This window comes from Anthonomus grandis, chromosome 11 (assembly GCF_022605725.1).
Source record: "Anthonomus grandis grandis chromosome 11, icAntGran1.3, whole genome shotgun sequence".
Classification (NCBI taxonomy): Eukaryota; Metazoa; Arthropoda; class Insecta; order Coleoptera; family Curculionidae; genus Anthonomus; species Anthonomus grandis.
In genome coordinates, this window is record NC_065556.1 from 9,700,487 (window position 1) to 9,715,678 (window position 15,192).

Genomic DNA, 15,192 nt, shown 5'->3' on the forward strand with positions numbered 1-15,192 from the left:
AAGTACAGGAAATTTTTGGTCAGAACATAAATCTGAATGAGTCAAACGTCCACCTACTCGCAAAAAGCTGATTCATCCAGAAAAGGATTTAACTTTTAAAAGGACTTTGGTAGGCAAGACTTACTTTGAAGCAAAATAATTTCTTTTTTAAAGTATATAGATTGAAAATATTTAGCAATAAATAAAACTGCATTGTGTAACTCAATGTTTGTTAAATATGTATTTATGTTTATTATTATTTATTCTTTTAAATGTATTTACAGTACGTAAAAAGTATGCCACAATTTTTTTTATGGCAGAAAAAGAGACCGTCAAAGTTGCAGTTCTTTTCTCAATATCAATGTTCTCGAGATTTAAGGGCAAATCAGTCTTAGGAAAATTCCAACTTTTTATTAGTTGATATAAAAAGTCAGGACCTTGATGCCAGGGAGAAATATCTAGAAACTCTGAGGGATACATACCACTTGAACCATAATCAGCAGGATTTTGTCCGGAGGGTACATAAAACCAGAATTTAGAATTAATTTACTCTTGTATATAAGCGACTCGATTCGCCACAAATGTTTTCCAATTGTGCGAAGGGATTTTAATCCAACGAATTTGACTATCGGAAAAGCCAAACATATTATTGATTTCTACCTTATCTTGTAAATTATCCTAAACAAACTTTAACAATTAAGAAAGTAAAACACACGCACCTTTTACCACCGCGCACAATTTAAAACGGGGATTACTTTGTCTTTTAAGAGGTGCTAATTTAGATTTAGCAGTAACTAAGTAGATATTGGCAAATGAAGAATAGTTAAATATACGTAAGTATACTACACAACACATTCCACGTAAACTCGCATAACAGAATCCTACAAGCTGTCTGGCTTGTACAGAAGAAATATCAATTTCTCTTGACATGTGAAAATCTTGGAGTAACGACAACTCGCCTTTAATTTTTTTTCACTTATCCAAGACATCCAGGGGTAAAGGTTCATCCCATTGTAATCCTAGTGACCAAAGATGTTGGATAATAAGTTTAGCAAAAATAGAGATCCGGGTTAGAAACCGCAGAGAATCGAACATTCTGGCAAGATCAGACAGCATAGTTCTTTTTGTAAAACATTCCATTTGAGAATTATCAAAAGAAATGAAGAAATAGTCCTTTATTGGGCTCCATTTTAGACCCAGAATTTTTTTGACATTTTCTGTTTCTTGGTCAAGAGACAAAGCATTTGTTGGCTTTCTGGAAAATCGGCAAGTAATTTAGGTTCATTGCTTGTCCATTTTCTGACCTCAAAACCACCCCTAGCCAATAGCTCAATTAATTGATTTCTTAATAAACTTACACCTTTTAGATTCATACTATCCGAGGTAACGTCGTCGATAAAAGTCGACTTCCTAAGTACTTCAGAAGCTAGGGGAAGATCTGAATATCGTTCAGCCAAATGTAGAAGAGTGTGAATTGACAAGTAAGGAGAACAAGCAACTCCAAAAAGCACAACATTAATTTCATATTCTCTTATGGGAATTTAAAGGAGAAAAATCGCCATAATATGCGTTGATAGCGGCGTTGATTCGGGTGTATTTTAATCATTCGACACATTTGTTTAATGTCACATGTAAAGACAATTTCAAGAAATGGCAAAAGTATGGCTCCGAAATCCTGTTGTAACTTAGGGCCCGTGAAAACAGCATTGTTAAGCGATAATTTTCCAGCCGCATGTACTGGAAATCTTTTTGAAAATCGCATGGTGTGGAATGTAAAAATAATTATAGTAAAGATCAGCGAGAAATGAAACTTGAGTCATATGTCCTTGATCCAACAAAACGGACATTTTCTTCCCAAAATACTGTAGAAGCATAATGGTCGCGACAGTACTTTTCTTCAGGGGAAATGTGGTTTGAAGAAAGCATCTTCTTAATTTCTCAGAATTTTTGTAAAATAGAATCCAGACAGTAATTCTCAGTTAACGTAAAAAAGCTATTGACAACTTTATTGTATGAAGGGTTCGTAACAAATTTGCCCATTATTGTCCAACCAAAACATATATTAAAACACACAGGCTGCTTAGGACCGAAATGAATTCTACCCTCTCTCATTATGTAAGGGTAAATATCATTACCGAGTTACATATCAACTTTGTGAGACTGATTAAATTAAGGATCTGCAAGGGATAAGTTAGGAATAAAAGTAAAGCAACTTTTATCGTATGAAACCGCTGGTATATTATCGCAAATTTTATCCAAAATAATAAAGCTGATATCTAAAGTAAATTCGTGGTAACGGAGTGAAAAAATCGTACAGTTTATTCCCAAATGCGCAATGGCATTCATAGAATCAAGACCGTGTAAACTCATATTTGTATGATATTTACGAAGTCCTAATTTATTGGCTAACGATCTTATTATAAAAGAGTTTTGCGCCCCTGAATCTAGGATACAACGAGCTATTTGCCAAACTTCTGAAACATCTTTAACTTTTACTAAAACTGTTGACAACAAAATTTCATGATTATTCAGTAGCATGCCGACCTTTGAGACCTTTTGAATTTGAATAATTTAATCAATATTTTCAGAATTGGTGCTAGTAGAGGGGCCTGGCAAACCATCAATAAAATGTGTTTTTTGGCTTTCAGCTAATTTTTGATGAATGATGATAATAATGAATGATGTTCTTTTGAACAAATACGACATCTTTTTTGTGAGGTGCATTGCGTAAAAGTATGAGCAGTGGCAAGACAATTAATATAAGCGCTTTGCCTTTTAATAATGTAATAACGCTCATGGGGTGTTTTTTGTAAAAACAAAGGGCATTTAAAAATAATATGTTTTTCTTTATAAAAAAAACAAAAACTAGCACTACAAGTCGAATAAGAATTAACCAAAAATGCAGATCGACTTTTAAAACCGGAACTCGAATTCTTATTACTACGTGGGCTATGAGTAGTGTAAATTTTTGATGAGGCTTTCTAGAAATTGATTCCAAAGCCAGCATCATTTGGTTACGAATGTTTTAACACTTTCATAAGTTGGAATTTTATTTGACGCATGCTCCTGTTCAAATGCCCTTCGCGTAATCGAATCTACTCTTTTTAGGAGCATATGAGACAAACTAAAATCCCAACTATCTGATTGAGTTTTAGAATTTTTAAAGCTGACAAATTTTTATTAAATGTGTCCAGTAAATTTCGTAAAGAGGTTGGATTTAAAGAAGTCAAAGGACAGCAATTTTCTATTGCTTTCCAGTAAGACGTGGCCATTAAACGTATGTTATTATATCTGCCGATTAATGTATTGTAAGCTGTTGGGTAGTTTTCATTTGTTACGGGCAAATCTGAAATTAATTCTAAAGGAGGACCTTGTAAAGTAGATCTCTTTCCAAATTGCATTTTCTTTTTCGATTTTAGCATTATCAGAAGCAACTAAGGCTAAAATATTATTCTGTTGTTTTCAAAACTTTTCAAAATTTTTGAAAAAGCCACTTTAAATTTATTATGCTAACTATCATTAGTTTTAGCGCGAGTATCAAATAAAAGTTTTAGTTGGTTAATTGCAGTCTGCCGCAACACCGGAAAATGTATTACAAAAAAAGTTAAGACCTTAACAACACCGACAAATAGAATTAAGTTAAAAGTCCATACTTGCAGTGGAGTTAATATGTCAATGGGTAACTAAAAATGCTTTGGTTCGAACTTATAATCTATTAATTAAAATGATACCTTTATTTGAAGATAATGTGATTAGCTCTTGAACTAAACAATCAAGATTTTTCTAATTACCAAAACTTAATTCTACTGCATTTTTTTATATGTTTCCATGTTTCTAATTCATTTAATCTCGAACCAATCAATGTTAAAGCTCTACTAGTTTTTAATAATTGCCCTACATATGAAATTGTTATGAATCTCACCCACCTATAAAAATTATTAATTAAACTTGTGCAATTAATAATAAAAACAGCCAAAGTATGTGGATTTCCACCAAAATTAGGAATAGTATCCACATATTGTTTTAAAAGCGATTAGTTTTCGATCATATTATTGGTACTAATACTGTTCCCATTTGTACTGGCATTTGCAGTTTGTTCCAAATTAGCTTAATTCTTGTCATGTTTCTTAAATTAAATGTGTGTTTAGTTTTATTTCTTAAATTTGGTAATTTATATTTTTTGACTAATTTGAGACGTCAGAATCATCAGTATCAGACATTAAAATAAGTCGTTCAAAAAATGGAAATTATGTTATGACTAAAAATTCTTAAATCCTAGCTAATTCAAACATTATCGTAATAAAATTAAACATTCACTTGTCAAAAATAAACGAGCAAAATGTATGTAATATCAAAACAAATAATTCTTGTAAAATTACTTACAGTAATATGAAGATTCGTATCATTCTTTTGGATTCTTGCTTAACCTAGTGCCAATAGGAGTGAAGCGATGCTGTCTTCGGTGACCCTGGAATTCCTAATCTATGTGTCCAATAGAAAAGAAGCGATTTTGTCTTCTAGTCTCTGGTCTTCTTAGCTATGCTGGCTTCCGCGATGTTTGTGTTGCATCAGTGCTGCTAATTGCACATGTCTCTCTTCCCACAACGATGCGTGTTCGATTTGCCAAATTAACCGTAGAAACGGAAACTATTCGCGATTTTTGTCGAAGCGTTTTAGCAAATCCTACCGACTGCGCCAATTGTACGGTCGAACGGGAAAAGAGCGTTATTAAAAACAACACCACACTTTAACAACACTTTACAAATTATTACGACTTTATTTCTACATACACAAAGTAGTCAAGAAAAATAAGGCTCATTGAAATCGTTCACAATAGTATTTATAATCTCAATATAAATGCGCTTGCATATATTTTGTCTGATCAGGAGTTTCCACGGGAACTCATCTGTAGGCGTAGTTCCCATAATGGTAAGGTCTGTGGGTGGTAGCATATAACTAATGCTGTAATTACACAAGTTTAGAAGAACCAGGTCTTAACTACTGACACTTTAAAAACTTGTAAGCCTTAGGATAAAGCATAATCACAAAAACTCAAATTTGAGGTACCAACATCATCATGACAAGAGGAATAGTTATCTATCTTTTGTAAAACTAGTGGTATACTATGTTCTATACCGGGTGGTGCGTTTCCGAGCGGAACATAGAAAATCCCATGTAAATTTTAAGGGAATCAATTATTGCCTGTACATTTTACAGAAAAAATGTAAGTTAACTTTTTGAAGAGATCAAAAATAAGCGAATCTTGAATTATTCAATTAAATGCAATTGCAAAATTACTAAATTTTCGGTTCGAGTCCAAGGACATTGCAATAAATAATGGTAAATATTTAACTCAGAAGATCAAAAATAGATCCGAAAAAAGAGAGAACAGAATCCTTAATATTTTACTAAGTGTGGAAAAAGAAAATAAAATAAAATAAAATACAATAACTTAAAAATAATAGAGAATTACATAAAAACATCAATTAATCAAATGTTGAAACAACCCCCCATTAACAGCTAAACAATATCCTAACCGATCATAAAATTCCTTTCTAACGTTACTAAGTTGATATTGGGAAATTTTATTACATTCTAAGGAAATAGCGTTTTGTAACTGGTTTAGATTCTTAAATTTTACACTTTTATAAATGACCCCACAAAAAGAAGTCATTCCGTGAAAGATCAGGTGACCTGGCTGGCGGTCACCTGATCGCAAAAAAAGTATTCGGTACCGTGGACCAATAATATTGCCGTTAAAAGCAATTTCCAAGCACTCTCTAACCATACGGGCATTATGGGCCGGGCAACTATCCATTTGGTACCAGATCATTTGATCTTCCTGAACAACTTCTTCCAAGGCGGGTCCAATTTGATTTTGAAATAAGTCCAAATAGGTTTCAGCTGTTAGGTTATAGTCCATAAGAAAGGGTCTAATGATATGGTGTCCGATAATTCCCACGAATACATTTGTTTTTTGGGGATATTGTGTCCGAGTATGAACAAAGCGATGTTCATTTTCTTGGCTCCAATACCAGCAATTCTGAACATTTGGTTCATTGTTGAGGGTAAATGTATATTCATCGGTAAGACATATATTTCTTAAAAAATTCTTATCATTATTTGCTCTTTCCATCATTTCAAAACAAAATGCCATTCTTCGCTCTTCATCTCCTTCATGCAGCTCTTCATGTTTTTCGAATTTATACGAATAGTATTTGTGTTTTTTCTAAAGTGCGCAATACCGTTGTATGATGTTTATTTACCTCTTGCCCAAGAACCCTCGTACTAACCATCTTGTTTTCCTCCACACTCAGTAGAATATTAAGACCTCTGTTCTCTCTTTCTTCGGCTCTATTTTCGATATCCTGAGTTGAACATTTACAATTATTTATTACGGTACCTTTGGATTCGAACTTATTGACAATACGTTTTGTAGTTGAAATGAACGGAATGGGCTTGGTGAAATAAACTAAAAACATTTAGGATACTACTCTAAAAGTGTTTCCCGCATAATGCCACTTAATTATGACTATTTTTTCGTCGATTGAATAATTCATACTTGTTTTTAAATATCTACTAATTTATTGACACTTGTCCTCACGTCAGTGACAATATTCATTTTACTGGTGCCCGTTTGGTTTTACCTGAACCGAAAATCTGCTAATTTTGCAATTACATTTAATTGAATAATTCAAGATTCGCTTATTAAAATATTTTGAAACTTTGCACAAGGGTTTGCCAGATTCGTCTCTTCAAAAAGTTCTCTTACATTTTTTCTATAAAATGTTCAGGGAAGCCACTAATTGACCCCCTTAAAATTTACATGGGCGTTAATACTTCATGGACAAGAAGGAATTGAGATGCCAAATGTATCACAGCTTTCATTGCTGTCTGCTTTAGTGCGAAACATTTACATGAAGGCACAGATTTTCTAACAAACAAAAATAACATATGTGTAGAACCATCTAATGTAAAAAAGTTGTGTTTAAATACATTTAAGAAAAAAAAAACTTTAATTAACAAGTTTTTTTATTTAATTCGTGACTTATGATATTGATTGGAAGGGTTCGTGGAAATGTAAGGCATGTTCTGAAGCTTTAGGTCAAGAGGTCAAGCTAGAAAGATCGAGGAAGAGAAGCCCTGTTGAAGATGTGTACGTGGATCAAAATATTATTGATCGATGAATTCAACGCGGAACTCTTAGTTAATAAAAGGCAAGAATTAAACCGAAAAGTTGATCAATTAATTGCTGAGAATAAAAAATCGCGAGATGAAATATCTAGCTTAAAAGGGAGCAAGACCGAAAATGGTTCTACTCTTTTGCAAACTCAACTACCCCAACCTATTAAGAGCAATGTTGCACAAACAAATAAGGTACTAGTAATAAATCAAAAAGGTACTTAAAAAGACGCGAAACAAATAAAGAATGATTTAAAAACTAAAGTGGATCCCAGTGACATCGGAATTGGGGTAACTATAGGACGAGTAACAAAAAAGGGCGGTTTGATTTTAAATTATGGCTACGAAAAAGAGATCACTAATGTACAGTCAGAAATTTAGTCTAAACTTGGTGAAAATTACAGTGTCGACAGGCCTAAAGTCTTACAACATCGAATTGAGGTAATCGAACTTAATGAGAAGGAGCATGCGATAAGTGATAGTGATATTATAAATTAGGTAATCAAACAAAATGATGTAAATAGTAATTGTAATAATTTTTGGTTAAAAATATTGCGTAGAACCAACTTTTTAAATCATAGATTTAATTTAATATTCGAAGCTAATGATAAAACCTATAATTTGTTTATAAATAGATGAATATGGAGTAATAAGATGCTATAATTGTTGTCAATTCGGCCATTTCAACAACGAATGTAAATAAAAAAAAAGTATGTTCCAAGTGTAGTAAAGAACACGACATTAAGGAATGCCAAAATAATTTTAATAAATGTGTAAATTGTATCTTATCAAATAAAAAGTATGGAATGTCTCTAAATGTCAATCACGTCACTTGGGATATAAATCAGTGTGAAACACTGAAGAGGATGGAAAACATGCAAAAAAATCAGTTTTTTAAATAACAGATAATGAAATGGCTAAAAACGTAAGTATTGTATATATTAATTGTCACGGTTTTTTAAATAACAAGGATAATATAATCGTATTTATAAATAATTGGCAATCAAAGCTCTTATTCTTATCTGAAACTGAATGAAATTCTTATCATTCTCCTCAAAAAGTAAATGCAAAATGTTTGGATTATTTCGGTAGTTATCTCGAGCAGGTCACTGTGTTTGAGGGTATCAACGTAATAATGGGAGACTTAAATTTTGATTTATTGAAGCCTTCATTTTGTGGTGGAAAAATTATATCCCAAATTTATGCAAATGGTTTTAATCAAATTGTTGATACTTCCACGCGCATTACTGATAGTAGCAGAACTCTAATTGATTACATTGTTATGAACGATAAACATATCTTATAAGGTATTTTATAGAGAAATGTAATAAAGAAAAGAATTGATAGAAACAAAAACAATCCCCTCAAAATATAAAAAAAAAACTAAAAAAAAATGTGGGGAGTGGTGAGAATGGTATCTCAAAACGGGTGTTGTGCGAGGTTTGTGATGTTGTTGGATATTGTAAATGCAATTTAGACCCATAAATATAGTAGAAATATATGAAAGGGTGTTGGAACTTGTAAAAGAAAAATTCTGAATTACTGCAAAAATTAATTTATAATTAATAAAACAATATTTTAGTTATAAATCAGTCTGCTTTCCGTGAAAGTTACTGCTTTGAATCTGTAATTATTAATATCTGTCATACTTTTCTAAAGGATATCGATAAGGGTAATTATATATTAGCAGTATTTTTATATTTCCAAAGGGCATTTTAAACAGTTGACAGAAAGATCTTATTGAAAAAACTTAAATTTTTTGGTATTAGAAAGACCGTATTAAGCTGGTTTGAATCATATTTATCCAGTAGGCGACAAAAAGTTAAATTTAAAAAACAGAGTCATTAAATGTTGAGTTTGGAGTTCCGCAGGATACTGTTTTGGGTCCTCTATTATTTCTACATTACACAAATTATATTATATTACAAAATAGAATTATTTGTTGATGATACAATGATTTATTTCTCAGGAAATGATATAAATCATATACATTAATAATGATCTTAAAGGCTTGTTTGAGTGGCTTTGTAATAATAATCTTAGTATTAATACATTGAAATCAAAATTTTGTTTGTTTGGAAAAAAAATAAAATGTTAATATTAAAGAATAAGTTACGAAAATTAAATGAAATATTTAGGAGTTATATTTGATTCAAATCTAAATTTTTACGCACATGCTGACTATATCGCAAGATAATTTGGTTTTTAACAACTTTTGGATGGACCACTGTGGGGGTGGCCAATGCCTAGGTTGAGGCCGAGACGGTGTTTACGGACCGGATTAAAGCGGCAGCCATGGATTACGGGGATGCTGTGGTTCCTGGAAAAAGCGAGGCACCGCGAATTGTCGCCGGGTTGACCCTCCATTGAACCCATTTCAACTAGGCCAGAACTTGACCCAGATACAGGTGTCGTCATTGCCGCTATGCGATTTAATATTTCCATCGTTTACATCAACTTGTTTTTTCAAATCATCGACTTGCAATGACCCACGTATGTATTAAATCGATATATGTTATTCCTGCTGGCTAAAGTAAGTTATAATGTACTGGGTTGATAAAAGTATTATATTTTTATTGAATTTTGTAAAATATATTGTGTTTTGTGTATCTTTTTTAATATTGCGGACGCTTGTTCTTTTTTAAAAAGACGAATAGTCCATATAAGAAGAAGAGACATACAAATTTCTGTACAGCCAATTGGTGTAGCTAAAAGAAAAACTAAGTTCAGCGGCAGAAGGCGGATTCAGTCTGGTAGAAAACCTGCGAAATTTAGGAGAAACCAAAATATGGCTCCTCATATCTTAACTACATATGGTAAACAAAACAAATCTTAGTTTTGTTTAACAGGTAACAGTAACAGGAGGCCGAAAGACTGCAAAGTGATATTTTTATTACCTTTGAAGTAGTATATGTGAGTTTTTTTTTGAATAAATAATAAAAATGTTTTAAATAAATATTTTTTACTGTATTTAAGTGTTGAATTACTTTCATCATTCCTCAGAAATAAATAAATATATTTTTTTATGTAAAAATTATATTCGCAAAATAAACTAAGTAACATTTTTTTCTATATGAATTTAGATTTATATTCGCAGCATGTAGAGAACTTTTTTATCATAAAAAAAATCACAAAAAAAATTTTTAGTTCTAAAAACGTCTGTATGGTCCAAAATCTAAAATGCAACCATTGTTATAAAATTATATCAATAAATATTATTTTTCCTTAAAATTAAAATACTTTTATTTTTGACTAAATCGAAATTGGTTATAAAAAATGTATTTAAAATTTTGTGTGTATAGTTTTCCATTTTCTACACTACAACACTAATAAATGCATAGTTACTAAAAATAAACAATGTCGAAGAAAATTGTTAAATTATAATGTAAATAAACAATGTTGAATATTTGAAAGTTATTTTTAATTATAACATGTGGTTCGCAAAGGTTCTTGCATACCCGGAAGAATCTTAGAATCTGGCATATCTAAAGTATTGTTTTTTTAAGCCTTTTCCTGAAGGCGACTGTAATATTCTTAGTTTGGGGATATTAAGAATATATTGCTCGAATGGAACGTACTCAAATTAAAACATTCATTCCCTACTAAAACCAAAACTATATTTCCATTCAAGTATAATAACCTTTTGTTCGATACCTAACTTGCTTATGCTATCATAATTAATCGACCTACTTATAGGCTAGAGGCAATAACCTTACATTAACACTTATTTCCTTTACATTTTCGCATAGAAACAATAAGCCATCGCAGATTTTTTTAAAAACTACTTTTAAGGGTCTTTAACCTATTGCATACTACCACACCTTTCCCGCTAAAAAAAAACAAAACTTTCTTAAAGTAAAACATTATAACTAACTATTATAACCATAATAAACACCATTATAGCTCTACTTAATCTAATCACTATACCGTTTTACTCTATTTTTATGCACTTCCACACTTTTACCGTCAATGTCTAAAATAATGTTTACATCTCTTTCCTTAATAACCGTATATGGTCCTTGGCACAATGTGTCCATTTTATTCACTTTACTATTATTTTGTAACAATACTTTTTCACCTGGTTTATAACTAATGTATTTACAGTTTTTATCAAAATTTTCCTTCCGCTTACATTTTATTTCTAAAATATTATCTCTTGCATCATTCCAAGCTTTTTGCAGTCTATACTTGATTTCCATTGGATAATTGTCAAAGTTATATAAGGGATCTATACCATGCTTAACATTACTTGGAATTATACAAGGCTTTCCAAAAACAAGTTCAAATGGTGTATATTTCATACTTGTATTCACGCTGGTATTATACGAGAAAGACCAAAATGGAACCCAAGCACTCCAATTATTTAAACTTTTGGAAACTTGCATTCTAAGATATGCTGATAAATGTTTATGCGAGTTTTCCAAAGCTCCTAAGGTTTCATGGTGGTATGCGGTGGAATATAATTGATTAATTTTTAAGAACTGACAAGTTTCTTTAAAGATTTTTGACATAAATTCAGTTCCCTGATCGGTGATAATATCACGTGGGATACCATAACGCAATACAAATCCTTCTACGAAAGCCTTAGTTACAGTGATTGTTTCCTTATCTGTTAATGGATAACATTCGACAAACTTAGAAAGATCGCATTGGATTGTCAAAATGTATTTATTATTTTGTATGTCTTCAGGTAACGGACCTACTAAATCTAAGAAAACTCTTTCAAAAGCTGAAGTAGCTGTTGTAGTGATTGTCATTATTTGAATGTTTATATCTTTGATAGTCATCACACTGTTTAACAAAAGCTGCTACATCTTTCTCCAAGTTGGACCAAAAATAGTTTTTCCTAATATTTTTACACATTCTAGTTGTACCTGCATGTCCACCTGTAGGTAGCATGTGGTTATCATTCAAAATCAATTGTTTTTATTCATCATTATCAACGCGTTGTTTATCCTTTATAACTATAATTTTTAGTGCGCTATTTTTTTAAATATTTTTCTTTTTTCTTAAGTCGTTTAAAAAATTTTCTGAACGTTCATTTCTTAAAATAACGACTTCCGGAATATTATATTCATTGCAAAATCTTATCAGATGTCCCAACGAAGTAGCTAAGTCATACGTTGGTCGACCATTCTGGATAATATAAATAATTTGCATATGGACGTCATATACTATATTATTGTTGATCTGGTTGATCAGGCCTATTATTCATAGAATTACTTTCCACTTCTAAGCAATTTTCTTGTTCCTTATATTGTGCTCGAGTCATCACATTCATAATACCCCTCACGTTTTCATTCATACTTTTTAATTCATCAACATCTATACACACACGAGATAGGGCATCTGAAGTTACATACTCCGAACCCGGCACGTAATGAATAGAAAATTGGTATTCTTCTAGAACTAATCTAAATTTGGTTAATCTGCTAGATGGATTAGTCATATTAAATAAATATATTAATGGTTTGTGGCCAGATAATATTTTAAACTTTTTACCAAACAAGTATGGACGAAAATGCTGTACCGCCCACACTATCGCCAGAAGTTTTTCTTCTATTGTACAATAATTCTTCTCAGCATTGTTTAGTGACCGTGATGCAAAATCTACGGGTTTGTCATCGAAATTTAACAAAATCGCTCCCAATGCAAATCCGCTAGCATCGGTACGTAAAATAAATTCATGATTTGGCGAAAAATTTGGGTATTGTAAAATGGGTGGATTAATAAGAGAATTTTTTAATTTTTCAAATGATTCCTAATACTCTTTTGACCACTTTTTAAAAAGACTACACCTTTTTTTGCTAACCTATTTAAGGGATATGCAATGTCTGCAAAATTTTTAATAAATTTGCGGTAGTAATTTTTTAACGCAACAAAAATGTTTAGTTTCGTCTCCACTTTTAGGAATAGGATAATTCATAACAGCCTTGGTCTTTTCAGGATCCGGTAGTATACCTTCAGAAGATATTAGGTGACCTAAATATAAAATTTCTTTCTTCAAAAATCCGCACTTTTTAGGATTAAGCAAGCTAAATTTCTACTTCTAAGTCTGTGCATTATTTTAATTAAATTTTGATTATGATGTTGAAGGGAATTCCCAAAAATGCAAAGGTCATCTAAATAGACAAAAAAGGCATCATTCAACCCTGACATCGCTATAGTCATGAGTCTTGAAAAAGCGCTAGGGCAAATTTTCAACCCCATTGGTAGCCGTTTCATTTGGAATTGTTACAGGTCTACTACTTTGTTCAAGTTCTAATTGAAAATAAGATTGAGCTAAATCCAAATGAGAAAAATAAATAGAACCCGGAAGAGAGTCCAAAATTTCGGCATAGTTGGGAGAGGAAATTTTTCATCTTGAATTTGCCTATTTAATAATCGGTAATATATTACAACTCTGTATTTTTTCTCACCGTTGGAATAAGCTTTGTTTAGAACCAGTAATAGTGGTGAAGAATATTCCGAAATTGATGGTTCAATTATATCTTCTTTTAACATTTTTGTAATTTGGTTATTCAATTCTTGCTTTTAAGAGTGAGGTAACCTATAAGGTTTAACATACATCGGAGATGAATTCTCTTTTACTCGAATTGTTTGCTTATAAATATTGTTTACTATTAAGGGGTCATTATCTAGATGAAAAATATCTGCAAATTTGGAACATATCTTATCGATTGAAAGTTTCTCTTCCTTGTTAAGTGACTTTGTATTAATTAAATTTAAAATTTTTCTACACGTTCAACAGATATGTTTGTTTTTTCAAATATATCGCATAGCATACGTCATAATCTTGTGTATTTTGTACTCTAGGATGAAAATTTTATAGTTTTATTTCCTTTTCAGTTACATTTAATATTCGAACTGGCATTCTATTATCTTTAACATTCACTATCATACTTGCTACCAATACTCCTTCGCATAATTCATCATTCACAACTAGCCATTCACCCTCTAAGTTAGTGTCAATATATTTAATTATTTCACATCAAAAATAAAATTATCGTCTTTTGATTCCAAAGGAATACTAGTTTTCCTATTATTTATCCATAAGGAAAAAGTAAAATTTTCATAGTTAATTGTAGAATTAAATTTTTCGAAAAAATCCGATCCTAAGACACCTTGTATACTACTATCAAAGCTCTCTATAACATAAAACTCGTAACTAATATTTACATTGTTTACCGTAAATAAAGTATTTGCTGATCCTCGCAAAACGGTAGACCCAGAGATTCCTATTATTTTTATCTTTTTTGTTTCGTCAGTATAATTTGATAAATTATTCAATGCATTTGAAAAAATACAACTTAAGCTTGCTCCTGTGTCACATAAAAATAATAAATCTCTTGAACCACATTTTACTCGAATAGTATTTAATCCATTTATGCTATTTAAAAATCCTACGTTCGCATTTAAATTAGACTCGAAAAAACAATTTACTTGTAGGATCATCGCCATCGTTACCTGCATTTTCTGCACTCTCAGTAACATATACGCGACCTATATTATTCCTGGTGCTGGTAAAATTTCCGCCTTGTGGTCTCCTAGAAAAATTTCTACCCCGACCTTGATTGCGATTTATTGCTCGCTGGTTAGTTTGATAATTTCGGTTTGCATAATAATTTATTATTTCCCTAATCTATTATAATAATAATCTATTATTTCCCGGAGTAAAGTGCCTTGCACCTTGTCTACTCCTAAAAGAACTATTAAATCTACCCCTATTAATATTAGTATTTCCACGAAAATATTGGGTACGACCACGAGAATAAAATAGATTGGACGAAGGGACACTCGAAAAATTTGCAACTTCTTCATCTTTTGCTCCTGTTATAGCGTCTTTTAGATTCTCGTAATTTCTAGCTTTTATTATGGTTTTTAAATTACTGTCTCGCAAGCCATTCGTAAAAGCATTTATAGTGTGTTTTTCATTTACCGACCTAAGAATTTGTAACGAATTATTATTGTCAGCTTGTGAGATGGTTAAATCAATCATTAATTTTTCTATATTACGCCCATAATCATCAA